This window comes from Phalangium opilio, unplaced genomic scaffold (genome assembly GCF_054372755.1).
Source record: "Phalangium opilio isolate 3A_F unplaced genomic scaffold, DU_Popi_V2 ptg000014l_1, whole genome shotgun sequence".
In the NCBI taxonomy this organism is placed as follows: Eukaryota; Metazoa; Arthropoda; class Arachnida; order Opiliones; family Phalangiidae; genus Phalangium; species Phalangium opilio.
The window spans coordinates 2047412-2070218 of NW_028324149.1; the positions used below are offsets into that span (position 1 = coordinate 2047412).

The 22807-nt window shown below is 35.9% G+C and overlaps 1 protein-coding gene across 5 annotated transcripts in view; it reads right to left on the reverse strand.

Annotated features, from left to right (window-relative positions):
• LOC149705038 (uncharacterized) overlaps nt 1–16197 on the reverse strand; it is a 149199-nt gene extending 133002 nt beyond the window's left edge. The window contains exons 1-2 of one of the 5 annotated variants that reach the window (XR_016381504.1): nt 16183–16197; nt 14741–14777 (exon numbers count right to left, since the gene is read on the reverse strand). The gene's annotated coding sequence lies outside the window, so the exon portion shown is untranslated. Of the gene's footprint in view, nt 1–8202; nt 8337–10773; nt 11262–14740; nt 14778–16182 lie in introns of those variants that run through there. The other 4 variants (XR_016381505.1, XR_016381503.1, XR_016381502.1 and 1 more) reach the window with 4 other exon arrangements.
• Nucleotides 16198–22807: the final 6610 nt, after the last annotated feature.

A 22807-nucleotide genomic window follows, 5' to 3' on the forward strand; every position in this document is an offset into this window, starting at 1 on the left:
AATAAATTGAGTGATGTTTCGTCGATCGGTTTAAAAAGTTGCGGAAAGCTTTTGGAATCGAAATTTCCACATAAAAAACCCATCAGAACGAAATATAATTTTTTTATTGCCAATAAGAGATTACTCACTTTTGACTATAAAACTCGATGGTTAATAGTTAAAAGGTAAGTTGATATTCGTGTAAGATAACAATTTGAGAGTTATCGTTTTGAAATATAAAGGCTGTAAACTACATTGTCATATTGTATAAGTTATAAAGTTAACAGTTATAAATACATTTTCGAACGCCATCGCTCACCCAACAGAAGGATACAATAAAGGTTTATGAAATCGATTTAAAGTCGTAACGGAGAACTGCAGTCAACAGAACCGTATGAAGATGCGAGTACTTAATTTACTATTAAGTCTCAAGTGGTACAAAACTCTATTGGGCGTCCCGTACCACCTGAAGAATTGTTCCCCATTTACCATCTAACGGTATTAAACTATCGAAATGCCATTCACTAACCATGTCCGTTTTGACTGTTTATCGAAAGTTTTTTGGCCCAGCATGGAGTAATATTTTAGGAAACTAAACTTTATTCTTATGTTCTTCGAATTAGTCATCTTACTTATCAGTCCTGTAAAATTACTCTATAACCAGGGGTCGAATTAAAAAACCAAACCAAAAAACCCGGGTTTAATTGGGTTTACCCACCATAAAAACCCACTTAATAAACCCCTTCACTTAAGATCTTCAATTTTTGATGAATTTGAATGCTAGAATAATTTCATTTTAAATAAAGATATTTTAAGATAATTATTGTTTCAAATTGAAAAGTATTATTTAATAATATTTTTTATGGAACATTTTAAGACTTTTTTCATTAAGCAGAGACTTTTGAATGATAATTTGTTCAATTCACGCAACTGCTTAAGATAAAAAACCCAATCAAACCTGGTGGGCTGATTTTTTTTAATAAAACCCGGGTTTTTTCGAACCCTGCTTCATACAAAAAGCCCATTGCAAACTACTTAATTACGCTACACGCCTATTAACCGGGGAAAAGCGGTAAATTATATTACGAATTACAAAACATACTATTCAAGATTTTTAAAATTGTTTTAAAGTTTAATAATAAAATGATTTCTCGTTTCAGTTAAATGTTTTGTCAGTGAGTGATTTTAAAGATATTAGAAAAGGCCTCATGAGAAAAAAAAATATTTGGTTTTAACAGAAAACTCGAATTTTTCAGAACAAGAGTCTTGAAGATTGAGAACGAATCGGTATCGTCTTTTTAAAAAATTTGAAAACATATTGTTGCCCATTTGTCCTGATTTTTAATAGTTTTATTTTTATATTAAAACCAAGGCTATATAGTTTCAAGGTTTATATATATATATATAAAAAACCCTATACTTTAAGTTATATACTATACGTTCCTACAAATTTATAAATAAAATTTTCAAAAAGATTTTAATATACGTTTTTAATCTAAATGATAGTTGAGAATTATAAAAGAAATGGTTGTTAACATAAATAATTTTAACATAAATTAGATGACGAGCGAGCGACCGAGTCACGTGACCATTGTTAACTACCCGCTTTTTCATTTAAGCACGTGTTTAAAGTTGTCACAAAAAAATGTCTCGTGATAAACGATCCATATTTCCTATTTATCGTATTTCCCACGAACTGATTCTTATGAAGAATGGGCAGCCGGTATTAAAACCCGGTAGATTATTAGGCCTGTTTAAGGCTTACGACTGCCAATAGCGGGGTTGGCGATACAAAACGAATCCGTTCCGGCGATTCCGTCTGAACAAATTCGCTACAAGTTTAACATCAGTCGGAAGCGAAGGAAGATATTGTATTGTAAAAAGGGAAGCTCGATGGATGGATATGGAAAAGAATATAAGGGGATGCGAGGAAACTTCACGCTAATAAAAAGTGATCAAGAAAAAGAGTCATTTTTTAACTCTTGACAACTTATTCGACCACCGAACAATGACTAAATACCCAGATTCCGATTTCTCTTTTTTTTTAAGTCGATGTTTTCCCGCGTTTAACCAAGGTTACTGGATAACCAGGTTTGGAGATACGAATGAAATCGTTCTTCATTTTCAAGCAACTGCCCGTTTTTCTGAGATTTTTCTTAGGAAATTGCAGCCCCAATTCCCAGCAAATAATCTCCTTGAAAAAGGCCCCAAAATTCCCAGCAAATTATCTCCTTGAAAAATGCCCCAAAATTCCCAGCAAATTATCTCCTTGAAAAATGCCCCAAAATTTCCAGCAAATCATCTCCTTGAAAAAGGCCCCAAAATTCCCAGCAAATTATCTCCTTGAAAAATGCCCCCAATTCCCAGCAAACCTCTCTCCCAGAAAAATTCCCAATTTCGTAAATTGTAACTTCATTATTAGCCCCGAAAGAAATTTCCTACAATTAGAAGTGTTTTTCCACACGCTTCACATGCACTTCCTACAAGTGTACGAAAAAAAGGGGCAACCATCTTTTCTAACAAGAGTGTAAAGTAGTTTGTTGAAATAACCTCCGGCATCAGTTATGGCACAAGTACAGAGAGAGAGAGAGAGACCCTGGCGTACCCCAGGGCACCCTGTACTGCAATAGGGTGCCATAGAGAACCCCCGTCCGCGTATTTTCCGGCGTATCCCCGGCCCGAGATCGATCACTCGTCAGTTTCTATAGCACCATCTCCGCTGGGTTTTCTTTTATGTTAGGCTAATGAGTCGGCGTGCCACGTGTGTCCCGCGTTCTTTAGGGACAACCCCCTTCTGTAAAACATACACTATACAGTGGCGATAAGAGCAGCGCCGAGGAGATGGTACATCGGGGAAAGATTTCAACGAAAGCTTCAATGACCCGTGTCCTATTGACACCCCCAGATATGTCAAGCAAAAATGTCGAGGATATTCTTCAAAAAAATAAGTTGCCATGGTAAAAAGGAATTTGAACCGAACTCGATATGTTTGTCGCGTTACGCTTCGAAGGTTTTTGGGTTTTTTACGTCTACAGCAGAGAGAATAAACCACGAAGAGTGGAAGCTATATTCTTTGAGAAGACGCGTTTGCTGCGGATTCAAAATTCTCTGATTTTCTTCCTAGTTAGCCTGGCCAATAGATAATTCGTAAAATTTGTTTGGGAATCTCGCAGCTTGTACTGATTTAGACGACGTCACAAAGGGGTGTTCAGTGCACATACGAAAGAGATTGGTTACGTGTGAACGGCATTCCTAGTTGAACACCGTCAACAACAACACGTCCAACTCTGGTCTTAGCTTATTGGCAATAAATTTTCCAAGCGTTCGAAACAGTAAGCGTTGACCTTGTAGAAAAGGACTTTGCGAATCATTTATTTTAATTACCGCGTTTATTTGAACACAAAGTGTTTAAAAATATTTTATATTTATCGTGTGCAGAACTAAGTAAATGTTTCTGAGGCTGTTAAATCCTCGCCACCTCGTGATGGTATAGACATTTAAGAGACTGTGCAGGGAAAGGCGAAACCCCGTGACAAACCTTAAAGGTCCTTGGAGAGAGGGTGACGTAAAACTTCATTAACTCTCAACATGCATGCGTGAACTCGGAGCCAAGCTACTACGTCGCATCATGCATCAGGGGCGCCTCGCGCTAATTGAACCACCGCCGCCGAGGACTGTAAGGGAAAATGTCAAGCCCATTTTACGCCAAAATAGCTTCTGCAGATTTCACACGATCTCGGTTAAAGATTGAGTCTCAAGTCGAGTTTAATATTAAGAGAGACGACGACATCGTGTAAGAACGGAACGGTTTAGTTAATGACGTAAGCCATGATGTAGCAGGACCCAATCTCGGGTTAAAATGAGCAAATGAATCGTGAATGAACTGAGCTCGCTTCTCCAGTATTTAACTATCGTATACTTTGAATTTAAACTAATGGAATATATAGTTTATTTATAATAGAATGAGTGCTATGGTTGTACTTGTTAGGGGGGGGGGAATATCTGGTACGATTATTTGGTGTTTTTATGTCGATTTTGGGCAAACCGATTATCAACAATTTCGAGTATCGTTCACGAACAATTTCTTCTGTATCGTTTACTAACTATATCACGTATCGATATCGGGAATTTCGACTATTGTTCACTAACTATACCAAGTATCGATCTTGACAACTTCGAGTATTGTTTATCATTTATAAAGGTATCTCGAGTAAGGTTTACGAACAATTTTGGCTGTATCGTTTACTAACTGTATTAGGTATCGATATCTACAATTTTGGCTGTATCGTTTACTAACTAAATCAGGTATAGATATTTACAATTTTGACTGAATCGTTTACTAACTAAATCAGGTATCGATATTTACAATTTCGTCTGTATCGTTTACTAACTAAATCACGTATCGATATCTACAATTTTGGCTGTATCGTTTGCTAACTATACCAAGTATCGATATCCACAATTTCGAGTATTTTTTATCAATTATAAAAGGTATCTATACCAACAATTTCGGGTATCGTTTAATTCATCGCATTTTTGAAGTTATGAATTTATACAACTTAAGAAAAGTATCGTCGTGAAACATCCTTCAATGACAATCTCATAAATAATACGAGGCTAGCAACGAAACCCTTCTTTCAAAAGCCTGTCCAGAAATATTTTTCATTGTGCAGGTATACACCCCAGGCGCAGAACCATCATTCCGCAATTTCTAAATTCCAACAAACCATTCATTAAGAAGAGAAGACGCGTTGAAAATCATTGTCCACTCGCCGCGCGTTGTTAAACCCTGGACAAGTTCCGAAGTATACCCACGCACCCAAACCCTACCACCCTCTTAGTGACAGGTAGCATACTCTGGAATTACACCAGCGTATATAGTTCTGACATGATACCAGCAGTAGCCTCGAAAATGCGAATACGTCGTCGAGCGTTCCCTTTTGTCCAGGGTGAAATACCAACGAAACCGCGATCCCCCATATACCCCAAAAATTATCATGAGTAAATCACGAAGGAGTTCAAAGTAACGAAGTTTCAAGGTCTATGTTTGAACGTTATTAATGCGGATCCTTTCTTCAATAGATAAAGCATAAGTTCATAAGATATGTTACCACCATAAGTTTGTCACTGGTTACAAACTGGAGCTTGTCATGAAGTGAATGAAGTAGGTCATAGATTCGAGGTAAAGCGACGCCTGGTGAGGCGCTGCTGTCAAAGGCTTATTAATGCAGACTAAATAGGACCTAGATGGAAGTCCTGCAAAATTAACCACCGAGTGTAGTACTTCAATTCTCGTTTGTCGTTCTCCTCGAACTAGCTCGAGCTGCAAGTCTCTAGCATTACGAAGTTTGACACTCCCTGTTGGTTTACTCTTGGTTTGACGTAATGAAGAGTGGTTCGGGTGCTGGGTTGCTCCGAACGCATTCTTGGAATTGAGAAGAGCGTGAAAAATTGTGATTACGCGGACGGCATTAGTCCTAACGATCACTTTTCGCCTAGATTCCTTCTCTCTCACTCTTTCTCTTTCCCGCCAAACTCCAACTCGTTCCCCGCGCTTTTAACTTTCGCCTATCCGTCCCCAACCCTACAATAGCCCTAATAGTTTATCCGATTATTAACTCTCAGGGGCAGGATTTCGTACCAACGTTGATGAGAGAGCAAAATACGACGTCTTTCCCAGCTTATTTCGAGCGACGCCTTTTGCCTAAAGGAAGATTCTTGTCCACGTGCAGCAACAAACCCCCTCTCTCTCCCCCAAGGGCGCGAAAGGTTCGAATTGCTCGTGCAAAACTGTGGAACGCGCGCGCGTTCTTTCTGACTTTCCACGTGTTTTACCTGACTACCTGATTTGAAGGAGCGTAAGTTTTTGTAGCAGCATCTTATCGAGATCGGTTAAGAGCTGAAATCGGAAGTTGCTAGAATGATAGGGCATACCAAGAGACAGTCAGTCAATTGAAAGCAATAACATTTAACCAAGAAGCGATATCTAGTTTACTAGGGAGAAGGTATAAATTCGCCACATTTCTAACTTTATCTCCAGTCCAAACGTATCGTGTCCGGAGTTAATCCCCGCCTCTAATTGTAATTTAGGCTCTTGAAAACTCACGTCAGCACGACGCGAATGACGAAAATTACGTATTTTCCAACTGAGGAGAGGTGAGATAGCTCGGCCACCTTTTACGTCCCCCCTTGTATTTTGAAAGGGGGACTGGGACTATGGCGCGCGAATACTTAGGCATCTTATACCTTCTCCCTAATAAACTAGACATCGCTTCTTGATTTAACTTTTAGAGAGTAGATTTCTTAGGCAATTTCATATAAAATATGTGCCATTTTCTCTGGCGATTCAGTCATGTCTCCATCATCAGGTTAAATCAAATATCCGTGGCTCGCGATTGCACACGTTTGCTAAATAACAAAAACCATAATTTATGCTATCAGAAACACCCTGTATCAAGTGAGGATCTTAGAGCCACGAATATGGATGACTAAGACTTGTCTATTAAAAAATACCATCCCTAAATCAAAAAGACGGGCAAATCAAAAATGTAACCGCAGAAGTATTTACCATGCAAGGGAAAGAAATAAGAGAGAGAAAGAGCGGAAGATATTTTAATTTATCTTTCGGCGTTACCAAGCAGTCTGCTAAAGGAAATAGTTGGGCAACGAGAGAGAATTCTTTTGGCTTGCAGCGGGGTATGGGCAATTTTTTAATAGCCAAATTGATCATTAGCGTTGTACGCCTCTTTCAAAGCTACAAAAACGACCCGGGAACGAAAAGAGAGAGAGAAAAAAAGAGGGGTCGTGATAATGGACCGCCTCTTTTTTATATTAAACCTAACTACGAAGAAGCCTTATACTGTATCTAGCAGATAGAAAAAAAGAAAATTACGCGCGCCCGGGGATTGTTGCTTATATACAGAGAGAGAGAGAGAGAGAGAGAGAGAGAGGGGGGGGTGCCATTAAAAAATGTGACAAAAGCCAAAATCGAATAATAAACGTAGGGGGTCGTCAATGAAGAACTTATACGTACGCCTTATACATGGAATCAAAATTAATATTTTTGAAAGGAAATTTAAATAATTTAAGAGGACAATATCTCAAAATTATATAAGCCTTACTCAAATTAAATTAAAAGTTATATTCCTTCTCAAATGAATAAAATAAATTCGAATCTCAAAAGAGCGGACAAAATCATAGGAACTCAAAATTCCTTCTCAAATTATTATTATCAATTCGATAGCAACAATTTCCTTCTCAAATGAACAGACTGAATTGGAGGGCAACATAAATTCCTTCTCAAATGAACAGACTGAATTGGAGGACAACAAATTCCTTCTCAAATGAACAGACTGAATTGGAGGACAACATATTCCTTCTCAAATGAACAGACTGAATTGGAGGACAACATATTCCTTCTCAAATGAACAGACTGAATTGGAGGACAACATATTCCTTCTCAAATGAACAGACTGAATTGGAGGACAACATATTCCTTCTCAAATGAACAGACCAAATATGAAAACAACATATTCCTTCTCAAATGAACAGACCAAATAGGAAAACAACATATTCCTTCTCAAATGAACAGACCAAATTTGAGGACAACATATTCCTTCTCAAATGAACAGACCAAATTTGAGGACAACATATTCCTTCTCAAATGAACAAAATAACGTGAAACCCAAATATATCCATATCCCAGTACCGCATTAAGGCCGACAACAATAGAAAATAAAACTGATGCCACTATTTTAAATTAAAAACACCATTTCTAGATTTGCGATAAGGATGTTACTGGGGTATTATTGCATGCCTGGAAGGCCAACTAAAAAGTCTATCCCTTCACAAAAAAAAGAGTTCAAAACGCCCATGATGTTAAATGAACCAGTCAACATTTTTGTATTTTCGCCTAATAATCCGTGAACCAGAAACTACTAAAGGTCCTCTTACCAACTAATGGCATATTACTCTAAAACAATACTCTTTATAATACACGCGAATAGCAGACGGTGTCACTTCTAAGAAATTTCGAAATTTTCACGCGGACTTTTCAAATCGTGTAATTACTAGACACTTCCTTTCCAATCTTTTTTTTTATAGTTTAAGGCATTAAAACAACCCGAGTCTAATTGGCGAGGAGAAGTTTTACAGCAAAACGGTTTTGATGCAAAAAAAAATTACTTTGCCAATATGGCTGCGATAATAAAAGTTAACACTCACCCAAATAAGGGCCTGCAGTAAATTGGCAAGTTTTTCTATGAAACTGTGCCCTTTGACCTAATGACGTCTTTCGGCGAATAAGCGCACTTTCACCCAATGACGTATTGAAGTTCAAATCAGTAAATATATAATAAAATACTGGGTTATAATTTTGCTAAATACTCGAATGGTAAATGTTAATTGCAAAAAGCATCTTCAATATTTAAAATTCAAAACAAACCTATCATGTTTTGCAAGGCGTTACTAACAGAAACACGAAGCTGGACATTCAACATTGTAATAATAAATAAGCTAGAAAAATCATGTTAACATTAACACCTGAAAAATGGTTCTTGAAGATTTTAAAATTAAAATACGAATTATTTAAAAAAACTAAAAAAAAAATGATACCCAATTCAAAGAAATTGTCCTTTCAGAGATATTTCGAATCATACCACGACGTGTGACGTGTGAAACTTTGCCAAGCAGTCTACCGCAATAATACCATCGGAGGGAGTAGGGGAGGGGGGATGAAGAGGGTTATTATGTGTAGTTTTGGCGGGAAAGCCACGTATGCCTATTAAGTCTAAATAGTCGGCCGGAGGTCGATCTATAAAGGCGGGTATCATGGAGTCTACGTGATTCGAATACCTTAAGCAGACGATAGCTGCATCATCATGCGTTTTGCCTCGGCCGCCTTCAGTGTTGACCCCGAAATCTGACCCCTGGCTGTCTCCATCCTTTGAAAGGGGGGGGCGAGAGTCATCCATGTCTAGAAGTGTGACTCTACACGCGTATTTTTGAAGAATGATAAGATAAAACTGTGTGACAGGGAGTTCAACTTCACACAAGATCCACGAGAGATAGGTGTTCCATATTTGCGCCTGTCGGTCTGCCACCGGTGTTAAACAGGCAGGCGTTTCGCGGAATAGTTATAATAAAGTCACAGGTTTTACATTCTTTCAAATATAGACCATTTCACTTTAACTTCCTGGGAAGTTACACACTTTAAAAAACATCCGTACAATCAAGGGTATTTGGAAGACAGCTCTAAACATTGGTAAAAATGGTCTATAGGTTTTTTATCTTAACCAACTTTTCCGAAGGCAATACATCACTTTCAGGCTAAGGGGGGCAATCACAACCATTCTTCGAATTTTATTAAGGTAAAATTTCACGTGAAGGGGGTTTTGCGCGAGCTAAGCCTAACCCTTCTGCACGAGCTGAAAATCCCTTAACATGGCGTCAGTTTAACCTGACATTTGGAAAACGTGGGCTTACGAAGGTTCCCCGCTTTTGATAACGCTGTTAAGATACGGTAGATATGATCCGGATTTAAAACCAATAGGTAACATTCGGTTTCCATGGAAACCCATAACATCAATCAAAAGGGATTTGCTCGATTGTGACATTTTGTTTATATTCTTTTAGGTTAACTTTAATTTCACGTAAAATTAGTTAGGCGCACAGTCTCCTCTAACTAAAGGGTTTGACACTTAAAAAAATCTAAAGTGAAGCAAACGTGAGGCGGTTTAATGGTTTAATGCTTTATGTTGAGTCACAGCAGTAAAGAAAACAAGTGTCTTTTAACGTCTTCAATCCGGCGGGTGAATATAATGGTTAGGTATTTTGTGTACACCCCTTAAGTATCTGTTACAATTACGGGGGACACAACACTATAATTACTCTAAATACGGCAAAAAAACGAACTTAGGTTACCGCAACTGACTCCATCTATTTCAAAGATCCGTACTTACAAATTTTAAAAATAATAATTTCCCTGATTTTCCAGTAATTTTCCCACAATTGTTAAAATTATTCCCGGATTTTTCCAGTAATTTTCCCAAAGTTGTTAAAATATTCACCGATTTTTCCAGTAATTTTCCCGAAATAGTTAATATTTTCCCCTGAGTTTTTGGTCAAAAATCAATTTCCCTGAAATTTCAGTAGTTTCCAGGTTTTTAATGTTCTTAAGAAACCCGTCTATATTCTTTGAGACTTTGGTTTACGAACGTTAAATGTTCAAAACAACAACAGAAAAAAATGAAATTAATACAACTGTATCATCATATTTGGTCCACGCAATATTTGACTGCAAAATATGCTTAGGTTAGATTAAATGACCTCTATTAAGAAGAAACTATATGATGTTGTTATTATTATTATTATTATTACACGGGCGCTAAATTGGAAAATGTCGCTGTAATGATGTTTTTAATAGTTAAAGCGACATTCAACGTTGCTCTGGGATTTCGAATTGACGCGATAAACGTCCCTTAACGGTCTTTAACCTAATATTGTTTATATTACAATGAACAATGTTTTCCTACAAAACGCAAAACCAGGTAATGTTTGCCATATTTTGTACATAGAACGATAAGAAATTTGGCTTTGGTTTTTAAAAGCGTACGTATAACGTTATATAATATTAAAGAATATAATATCACAGAATATTCTAGAATATCGCAGAATATTCTAGAATATCGCAGAATATTATAGAATATAGCAGAATATTATAGAATATAGCAGAATATTATAGAATATAGCAGAATATTATAGAATATAGCAGAATATTACAAAAAAATTATATACCTTAAAATTCCAAACGAGATTTATCACTCATTAAATAAATAATGTCAAAAACTTTGAAAGAATTCAACTTAACCTCACTAATACCTTGGTCAATAGCCAGCAATAGGAAAACAAAAATCCGCATCAAATTCTCTTTTCTTATATACCGAAGTTAGTTGTTTCTGTTTCGATAAAAAGTTTTTGAGTTTTCCGATCACGTTGAAGTTAACGATCTAGACCCGATTTCGAAATCAGTTTACGCCATAACAGAAAAAAAAGGTTCCGATTTATTTCTAACGCGAATTTTTTCTTTTCTTTTCTTTACTTGGGGGTGCATTCTCGCTAACGACAAAATAATAAGTGACTCCGGTATAGGGTTAATCTAATATCAACTAAAATTACTAATTTTTTTGGAGTCTTCGAGTGACGAAATCGCCTGAAATATCTCGAGACTTTACGAGCTAGTTTGTAAGAAAATACTTTTTAGTTAAAGAAGTTTAGTTATTTAAAAAGAAAAATTTCGGAGGAATAGAGTAGACTCGTTCATCTTTCGGGGAGGGTATTGTATGGATGGGCTAAAAAGTACGTTCGGGCCGCTCCCTAACCTAATACACCTAAGGGGCGAAAGATGCGGGCCCTCTCTCCTCTCTACGCTCGAATTTAGCCGCCAATTCCACATTAAAACGCGTAATATACGCCAAAGAAGGCGCATTTTTCTTTCACCGCGTTTAAGAAACAAGTTGGTTCATACGCTTTAATAGTGCCCCTTTAATTTTGTTTCAATCAGATTTATCGCAATTTGAATTTTCAGATTCAAATATTCCCAACTGACTTTTCCAGGTTTTCCCTATTTCCTGTGATTTTCCCTGACCATTTTTAAAAAGGTTATCCATGTAAATTATACATTAAAAAAACACCATTTGTTATAAACAAGTCGACTCTTTAGGGTTATGTTTTGAAACGTGCTTATTGTAACACACAACGTTGAAATCCAAGAAAGTTGCTAAACTAAAATCAAATTCCCTGACTTTGTAAAACTAATAAGATTTCCTGAACTTTCTTGGTCCATTTTTAAATTCCTGACTTCCCGGGGAGATGTCAAAAATGGGAATCGTTTAGTGCTATAATAATGAACGGAACAGAACTGAACTAACACTATGCCATTCCTAGTTTCCAAATAAATTGCAATTCGAAAAGTATTTCAAATTCGATCAAAATCCCAGCCGCCCAGCCAGACGAGCTCACCTCAATAAGCCTTACTACACCCAAAACTTCTTAGGGGCTAAAAAAACACAAGAGTAGTTTTCAAGGCATATAGGGGACTGCGGGAGTTTCTGTTTTGGTGCCGTACGTTTAGTTTTCGCGCCCACGGTAAAATGACTCGAGAAAAAAAGAAAGAAGAAAAATCTTTGGATAAAAATGGGCGAGTGGAGTTGCTGGACCCACCCGTCAATTCGTAAAAACATTTTTCTAATGACGCCAAATTGGACTCGAAAATCGCGCATTTTGGGGTACGGTTCGCCGATAATAGCGGCGGGCTAAAACATTCCGCGATCAGGGAGGGGAATTTTAGCCTTATTTACCGCGGGGACGTTTAACCGTACTTAAAGGGGCAAAATTACACTCTAGAATTTAGGGCCTAAATGTCCCGTTTAAAATCGGCCAAGCTCGCCAGAAAAAAACACTAATTATACACAAGTATTTTTCTTGCAGAGAGAGAGAGAGACTCAAAGTTAAAAAGTAAAAATTTAGTTCCAAAATCGATCACCAGGGGACGTACGGATCGTGTCCGTAAGGGGGAACCTTAACGTGACTAAAAATTGACCCTTTTTTAAAGGGAATGTGAAATGCAACAAGGATCAACAGTTTGAATAGAAAGCTTCTAAAATTAAGTAAATTAAATTAAACCAAAGGAAAGTGATAACTAAATTTCTGGGCTACAAAGTTACTCCTACCGCCCGTGGTGATTTGACCCCAACACTCTAGAGTCACCACCCAAGAAGTAAACCTCATTTCCTTCGCTGCAGACTAGTCACATTCAATCATACCCTGAATAATCACATTCTGGTCAAGGTAGTTAGATAGGGTCAGCGTGACCCTGAAACCCAACACGCCGGCAATCATTTTTTAAATTAATCTTTAGGATTAAAAATATTTGAAAACGATACTTCTCCTTTAATAATATTCAATCACAATCCCTTCAAATAGTTCAGGGACACGCTTACCCCAAAGCCCCGAAGTAAACAATCCTAAACGTGGCCTGAATTTACAGTACATACAATAATATTCAAAATAACAGAAATAGCTACCCAAAGTAAGTAAGCTCTAGCTATAGTAAATAACAAACCTAACCCAGCTAGCCAAGGGTAGGTAGACCATCCCTAAATAAGGAATACGGTAATGCCATGGTATTTCCCCATCTCTTAATAAATTCACCTCAATTTTTCTTAAGCGTCCCGGGACCCACCTAAAATAAATGTAAATTATACAGGTTCACCCCTGAAATATATATATATATATATATATTGTGACCTTTGCAGGGACACAACGAACGTGCCTTCTTGGCTATACAGGTGGGGAGGTCGATCTGACCCCTACAAGCATGTTTATCGCAGGGGCTAGGTCAAATTTGAAAAATTACCACGCTAATTAGGTAGTAAATTTTTGTTTTAGGGTCTCCGGATAAATATGAAAATTTATGCAAAAATTTGAACCATTTTTTTTCGTTTCATCCATGTTTTGTTCAATGGGTACTGGCGAATAGGGTAAAAGGGGTTTGTTATACGTTTCTTAAGACTGGGTTTTATTCGTGGGAGCTAACTGGACAGAAGATGGCTGGACGCTATAGAGTTAGTCGGATAGAGTCAAAACAAAAATTATCTAATTAAACACTACGTGTAGACCAAGGATAGACAACCCATTAAGGATGATCATTGAGGAATGTGTTTTCGAAACTTATACTATTTACTTCTTAGTGTATATTTTTTTTGCCAAATTCCATCAGAGTTCAAAACTATGTTTGCCAAATAAACATATTAAATCTAAATAAGTCTACATATTTGCAAAATAAAAAATCAACTGACTGATCTAAACAACTCCGTATTTTTTAGAGTACCCGTCCACTAGTTATGAAAATTCCTAGTGTCACCTCTATTTTTCCGTTGTCAAACTATAAATAGATGTCACTGTTGGGGGTAGAGAAAATTCCTCCCCCTCACTTTCTCACCTTAAAATTCAGTGCAGTGTTGTCAGGCCCTGTACGAGTCAAGTTTGTAAAGTACTGAGTGAAAAGACCTGGCAACACTGGGGGTACGGCAAAACCCCGCCAATCGTAAACTATGTACACTTAAATTCAACTTATCTTGTAAATCTTTACTAAATTGTTCAAGTTAAGTCCCTACAGGCTTATTATAGACCTGGCAACACTGGGGGTACGGCAAAACCCCGCCAATCGTAAACTATGTACACTTAAATTCAACTTATCTTGTAAATCTTTACTAAATTGTTCAAGTTAAGTCCCTACAGGCTTATTATAGGCGTGGTAAAGTATTTAGCTTCATTTAAATACTATTACGCGACTGAATTAATTTTATCACGGTTGTCATTTAAAATTACAATATTTCTGGTTTTTGGCCCAAAAAACGCTACTCTCGTCTAATTGAGCAGTCCCACCTCGTATCTATGCGGAGTTTGCACGCCTTAGAAATCAATGCTCATACGAAATTCAAATCTTGGTATTACAGACAAAGACAAAATATTCGTTCCATAAGGGACCATATTTGTTTCATCTGCCTTGTTTTTAACCTTAGATTGGGACGCCATCTATTAACAACGTTTATAATTTATCGCGCTTAAATTAAAATGGTACTGGAAGTCTATAATTTGTTGTTAAATGAAAGGAATTATCTCTAATTTAAAGGATAACCGACAAAGGTAATATTATGTTGTTTAGCTGTCAATACACCTTTAAAATATTAAAGTAACCCACCTTAAGCAATTCTTTATAGGATCCATCCAAGGCAAGTCTGCAAATAAGATAAAAATAAATATGAATATGAAAAATTTTCATTATCAAATTTTTAAAAATTTGTTTTAAAAATTGTGATTATAAAATTTTTAAAGTTAGGTCTTGTCTTTCCTCGTGTAGCTTTTTTTCTTGCGTTTACAAGCATTAAAGAAACAGCACTTATTGTTAACTTCAAATAAATATTAGCACGGTTAAAGCTATGTAACTGCTAATACTCCATAGTTTACCATTTACTCAAACAAAAAAACGTGATTTTCTCTGGCATTGGTGTCATAACCCGATAATGTACTTTAAACAAGTTTGTTTCAATACCTTTTATCTCCCGGTTCAATTTGAAATAAGCTGGGGGAAGGGGGGGAGGAAACGACTAGCAAATATATATACAGAATTTCACGCTTTGAATGAATGTATATCTTCAATTAGAACCAGTTTTATGGCTAAATATTTAGTTCTTTTCAAGATTGCCACTGACAAAATCAGCCTGCACGTTGGTCATTAATATCGGTTCCTAAGGTTACCAGATTCTTTCACGAAATAAATAACCCCTAGAACTTTACGTTCAATACACCTGCAAATATTTTTTTTTTGAGAAAAAAATATAAAATAACTCGCAAGATACCGTCAATTTTTTATAAACCGTTTTTGTGAAAGAAAACTCGAAAAAAAATTTTAAAGGTGATCTTTAAAGTCACGCGCTAATATTTTTGGCTTTTTATAAAATTATTAAAAAAATTTCTATTTTGAGTAAATGGCGTAATGTCTTAATCTGAAGTTCAATATCTTGAAGTAAATATAAAAACTTACGTAGAAACAGTAACAATTTTTCATTTGTAATTGGAAAGAATGTATAAAATGACGTATATTTCAAATTAGAATCAAGCCACTATCCACGATTTTAAAAGAGATACAATAAATTATGTTTTACAACACGTTATGATTTTCCTAGATGGCGCTTTAGGTCTAAAGTGGCCAATCACAGTACTCGTATCGTTACGTCATGATATGCTTCACAGATAGGCCTAAACCCGCCTAACGTGTAGGGTCCAGTTTTAGACAAATATTCTTTATATTCTAGATGGATAAATGGTTCCAATTTGAATCTTAATTATTATTTTATACATTTTTCCCAATAAAAAATAAATAAAATTAACTATTCTCAATCAATCATTTTTATAACTTTCCATATTTAAGAAAGCAAATCAAATTTATCTTAATTTGATTTAAATTATTAACGATAACCTGTCTCGTTTAAGCATAAACCAAATATTATTCAAAATAGTTTATATTAACATTATTGAAACTAATTTTGCATTCAAAAGAAGTTTTCTAACTTTAAACCCCAACCAATCTTATCATTATTCAAAAACTTAATAGTCAAATATTAATAAATTAATTATATTTACCAATCTTGATTTTGAATGAAATTTTATATTAAAATGAATTTGACTAAAATAATCCTTAGTCTTCTAAAGAAAAGTATGGTTCATTTTCAGCGTGGTTAAGATGCGAATCGACAAAAACTGAATTTTTACATTTAATTAACTACGATTTTACCGCTAAATACTTGAAATTACGTACTATAATTAACAAGTTTAAGTGAAAATTATAATTAAATATATATTATTATAAGACTGCAACAATCGACATTAATAGGCTAGCGCGTAAACTGAGCAGACGACAATCAACGTCTGGACTTGTCAATGCTGAACATAACCAAAAGGTTTTATTATAAGCGCGTGAATTTTCTCGCGCCAAATTTGAAAGCTCGTAAGTCTAGAGCACGTGAATTTTCTCGCGCCAAATTTGAAAGCTCGTAAGTCTAGAGCACGTGAATTTTCTCGCGCCAAATTTGAAAGCTCGTAAGTCTAGAGCACGTGAATTTTCTCGCGCCAAATTTGAAAGCTCGTAAGTCTAGAGCACGTGAATTTTCTCGCGCCAAATTTGAAAGCTCGTAAGTCTAGAGCACGTGAATTTTCTCGCGCCAAATTTGAAAGCTCTTTGAAGTCTAGAGCGCGAGACATTTTAGTAACGTGTTCTTATATCCTTACGAACCTTTTGCACTGTGTTTATGACTAATGATTTAGGTGTATTTAAAAGTTTAGAAAAAAATGTTTCGGCGTGAAATTACGTGCTCGAAATAATAGAAATATCAATTTGTAACAAAGCAATAAAAGATAATCCATTTTCTTTTTCTAGCGAATAAAGCAGCGATCTATCAAACATGATTGGCAGCTTGGAAGAAAGAGAGAGAAAGAGAGCTTTATTTCGCTGACCGAGCTCAACTTGGCACCGAGATATAAAATTCCGTGGAAAAATACCAAGTCCCGAAAGGTCACGCGCGAATTCAGCGGAAAAAACCTCCGCGACTTTGTTCCGTAAAAAGAATTTTATATTTTCAGTAAAAGGTGAACTAGGGAAAAGTTAAAAAATTCACATCAGTTGGCCCAGAACCCATACAGGACCCAAAAACGTTTTGAAGACAGAATTGGGTGATCTCGGGGAAACCTTAAGATGGCTATTCATTTGTTCTCACGCTTTATATGGGTTCTTTGGTTGTGCCTTAATTTTACTAGAAGGGACTGTCATTCTTAAATTTTTGTAATCAAACCAATTAAATTGTAGATTAGTCTGATCAATATTAAATACCATTAGTAATGGATTAGATGCGGGTTCATTATATGAAAATGATTTCCATACAGTTTTCGTAATTGTACGCATTTTTTAAAGTATTTTTACTCTGGTTTGAATTTAGATTGAAAATTCTTAAAATATTTTTGAATGTTTATAAATTATTTAATAAAAGTACCATGTAGAAGGAATAAAAATTAACCAATCATAGCTCTCCCAAATGTGATTAAGGAAAGGAATTATTATAACTCTGGTTATGTAAGAGATATGGGTCTCCTTTGAGTACGTTATAGTCTTATTTCTCCATTTTCCAATGATACAATTGACAATCAGGGCTCGATTAATTAAACAAATTAACAAAAGACAGAGTTAATTCTCTCAAAATTAAGTAGGGGTCGTCCCTATGAACGTGGATAAAAGATAAAGACCCAAAATTTATGTAAAAAACTGAAAAAAGGGAAAACAAAAGTGCTGCGAGGCAAATTTTTCTTTTGGGCTAAATTTTGGGGGTAAAAACGTTGGAAGGGGGGGTGCTCTCGTGAAATTAAGATGGATGACGATCAATAAAGGCCGCGCGATAACCGCCTCGTGCTAAAAAATATGAATATTTGGAAAAAAAAAAAGGTCTATATCCGACACAGAAATAAAATCAGGGGTCAGACAAAAAGTTACCAATGCCACAAACACAAACTAACCAAGCAATACTTTTTCTCAAGTCTCAACAGCGTCGTCTGGCATTTCTGCCATTTATTTATTGAAGACCCTTGGTGGTTATAGGGTAAAATGTGCGCCGGATGAAGTCAAAAATCACAGCAGACGACGCGAATCCGATTGAGAAGTACTCAGTATAGTTTCCATTTTCCGGAAGCAAAGGTCTTTTCCGGAAGTGAGATTTCGCGGTTAATGTTCGACGAAACTGAACCCACTAACCATGGCTCTCGCGACGCCATTAGTAAAGAAGTGTATACCCAAATATGTCAAAGTTAGAAAGTTAATAAAAGTAACAAAAAGTTTAGAAGACTCAAAAAAAATGTCTATTAGCGATAATTATCATCCTTTCAAAACCAAAAGAAGGGTTGTCAAAGGCCGGGGGGGAGAAGGGTGTTGTTGGAAAACGACTGCAACGCCACATAGTGGTATGGTCCACAGTCCGTCAACAAAAAACGATATATTAATTGTGAAGTCCAAGCACGTATCTTCGACCCCACTACACCGACGACCGCTCGCCATAGCGTGTGATTTTTCCTACAATAAATCTACTACTAAAAAAAAAAGAAACAAGGACCAGCGGGTTTGAGTATGGCGTTCAGGTGCAATTACCTAAGGGTCTAGTAAGTTACCGATCCAATAGAACCGGTAACTTCGGTAAGTATTTTAGAACGCAACCTATAGGAACGGGTGTGGTATTCACCCCAAAACTCTGGACCTACGTTTAATCGAAGTGCAATCTTGAAATAGATTCTTTTTAGGTAAGAGTTGAACAGCGTTTCGGGTACTATTAAGAGTGCATTTATATAGTGTTGGGGCCGATTTTAAGCTTACTTTAAGGAGGGAGGACGCGGTGTATAAGGAACGCTAGCTGGACTTTTTCGGTTAGCAAGAAATGATTCGGACCCTTGGAGACCAAAATCGTTAAGACGGTATATATTTGTAATCGAATTTTTCTCGATCAATCCGTGGATTCGATTGACAACACCTCCATAAATGGATGGCTCCATTAATAAGTGATATCGACCATTTCATTGGTTAGAATTGAGAGAGTAGTCTTGCACCATGCTTGGTTTGTTTGAGGTGTCTTTGTAAGAAGTATTGTAATAAACTATCAGAAACTTCTTCCATCGCGCATGGTTCACTTCAAACCGACTGATTCATCAAGGTCCAGTCGAAAACCAAATTACTTTACCACAGATGTTAAGTTACGCATCAGACGAAGAAAGATTTTTACAAACCGCAGCCATCTTGCAAAATGGCGGCCATTAATATTCAGGAGTAGCTTTCCAAGACCAGGAAAGTGGAAAACTAACAAGTCAGAATTTCTAATTTCTCTAACTTCGGTTATTTTAAAACAAATTGAACGCGATTGTATCGTACATTCTTACACGCGTTGTGTACTGTATTTCTACGTATTTTTTTTTTTTTTTTTCAAAGTGTATTCTTTAGTTTGTGTGTGTGGTAATATATGGTAGACAACGTTTGTCGTGTACTTGTTGAATATATTCGCAATTGACTCTCTCTCTCTCTCTCTGTGGCGGTTGCTAGAAAGATGTGGCTATGAATAAAAATGGCCAAAAATACACACGTACAGTACATGGAGCAGCCACGAAAGAATAAAAGTTTATATTTTTTCTCGTAATTTCGTCGAGAGAAGAAAAGTAAGCGGATTTTTGATCTGAAATTCAACTCACGTCGGCTTTGCGTCGCCTCACTCACTTACTCCTACACTTCACCCCCTCTCTCCTAGAACATTTTCCTCGTTTCTTAACCTTTTTTTCTTTCTTTCTTTTTAACCTTTTATTGGGTTTTTGTATTGGCCATATTATAAAGAATATCTTCTTACCTATTATCGAATTCGCCAAGGCTTAGAACGGGAAAAAGATTCAGTCTCAAAAATAATGATCTGAAAAAAAAATAATAATAATAAAAGGACAGAAAATAGGTATATACTTCGATCAAATTTTGTTTTCTTTTTTAAATATATTATCTCTCGTTTATATTATTTAAATATGAAATATCAAGAAATTTGTCGTAATTGGTAAAGCGGTGCTTTTTAACAAGTTACGATTCCGGTGGAACGATGATGGTGGAATTAAGTATGGACTACAAATATTGTAACCTATTTTTTATTAATAAATATCCCCTTGTTGTTTCTATTATTAAAAATTAGAGGCAAGAGTTTAAAAAATAACATATCAATATATCCGTAATTGGTCCGGCAACACTTTAACAGTAACAAGTATTACGATTCCGGCGGACTAATGACGACGAAATTAAATATGGACTAATAAAAAGTAAAAAAAATAAAAATTTTGGTATTTTGACTTGTAAAAAAAATGTAGATTATTCATTGTTATTAATTATTTAGTTATTAAATTAAAACGTTTTAGGGAGAGAGCTCGTTATGGAGAAAAATAAAAAGTGAAAAAAAAAATTGAAATATATCGTGCTTTAAAGATTTAAAAATTGATAAATATTCATCAGCGTGTATAGTCGAGAAGGCACGAATTTTAAATTGCAGATGGCGCTTAGATAACAAATAAGGTAAGGTTGTATCTCTATAGCGCTGTCATGGAAATTTTGGCAAGGCGTATAACCGTATATAGACATACTATTAAACATTATTACAAATGATACGCTAACAGTAGCTATAGTTGAATTAAAGACCCACGAAACGTAATGCAACCTTTATGTAAATGAAAACGTAAAAAAACAAATGAACAGCTCTTTGCAAGTTGGCATACATTTATGTATATACTATATATCTAAATAGGAGATTAACATAGTGTACTAATGGATTACGGTTGAAGCTTGTATTCATTGTTAAAAATAAATTTATGGTGTTTATATGGTTAGAATTTACGCGATGTTAAAAAAACCTTACGTATGCCATACACAGTTGTTGGAAATCTATTAAGCTATTTTCACCATTGAGGAATGAAACGTAGAAAATTAGTAAGAAATGTTTTGTAACATTTTGAGACTAATTACTGAGAACTAGTCGTGAGCAAAGATACGTCTGGTAAGGCGCTTTCAAAGGCTTAGTAAGAAATCTTGTCAATAGGAAGGTGAACTGCGTAGTTCTTGAACTAGCTTATAGAAAATAAACGTATGATAATTGCGGGTTATTAGCGAGTAAGTCGTTGACTCAATCGTCATGCTTATACATTCTTATATTACTTATGATTTCACGGTTCCTCATAACGTTTTAAATATCACATTCAAACGTAAAACAAGAACAGTCGTTGAAAATTTTTCGGCCGTCAAACATTTTTTTGTTTCTTTCCCCTAATCCACCTCCTAGGCCTATAGCTTTCAACGAATCAGTATTTAAACGCCAATCAACACACGAATAATCGCGTCTAGTTTTTCAACAGCACCTGCGAATTTTTCGGCCTTTTCTATACAACTAATTCTATACCTTATTCCAATCCCATTGACGATTAGGGCCTATGATAGCCGTGGTCAAAGAGGCCCCTCTAGTGCAGGCGTCGTCACTCAAGAACAGCTATAGCCATAACCAGGAGCCGGCTCCTTGTATGCAAATTTATTATACGTATTTTTTTTTTAGGTGCAGCTAGCTAGCTAGGCCACGGGAAGAAATATATATTATGCACTGCCCTAAATCGCGCACCCTGATATCCGCCTAGAAGCTGACGACTGAATATGGTGGAATTTTAGCTCCTGGTATGGTATATAACTTAAAGAATACCATGGACGCATGCATGCAGGCTCTGAGATTTTTTTTTTCATTCTTTCTCGAGAAGCACTTGGTAATCTAACCCCGCCGTCTTAAGAGGGAGGCCATGTAGCTAACTAATTTGCATTTCTTCAATACGAGAGGCCTTTCACTCTCTTCATAGTTTTTCGATTTAAATGGTTTGGAATTTAAATAAAACTGTGACTATATTCAGTTACTGCTTAAACTCCATCGTGTAAGACAATGTCTTCAACAAAGTTCATTGCAAAGTAAGTAATTATTCAAACAGTGTCGCTTCCCATCAGCAAAACTAATTGCTTATTACTTAACAAAACGTACATTAGTAATTTATAACCACTGGCGAGCTCAAAGTCTTTGTCTAATTTTATAAAGTTTCATATGGTTTACAGTTTCATATACCTAATACTCCGTCAGCAGTCTCGCGAAATCCAAATAAAATTATTGTGTATTGAACCCCTCGATTTCTTTGTGATTCCGGCACCTAAAATCCCTGTTAACTCAGCCAAGGTTGTGCGCATGGGCAGTAAAGGCCCCTTAAGATTACATAGCAATATAGGCATACAATATATGAACAGCAGCTCAATTCAAGCTCAAACGTATATACGATTGCATAATCTTCCCAAATAACTAAATATATACTATAAAATGAGTTTAGGTGATTCAGGTAGCTATAAACTAACCGAGTTTAAATTCTTACGTAATTTATTTCATCATAAAGTTTAGATAAAACTATGCCCCTTAACCACCACACCTTTTCTTTTACCTGATAATTTACATACATACCTTGGACTACTAAATTTAAAGGTATACTCAAATACATGTGCCTGAATTTTGTTTTGAACCTAAGAAAAAGGACCAATAACTGGTTGGCTTCTGGCTAATCAATCAAAATGTTATCACGCTTCATAATCTCGCGCGCCTAAAATATTTTCACGTGAACTACATCAAAATTATTTAAATTGTTC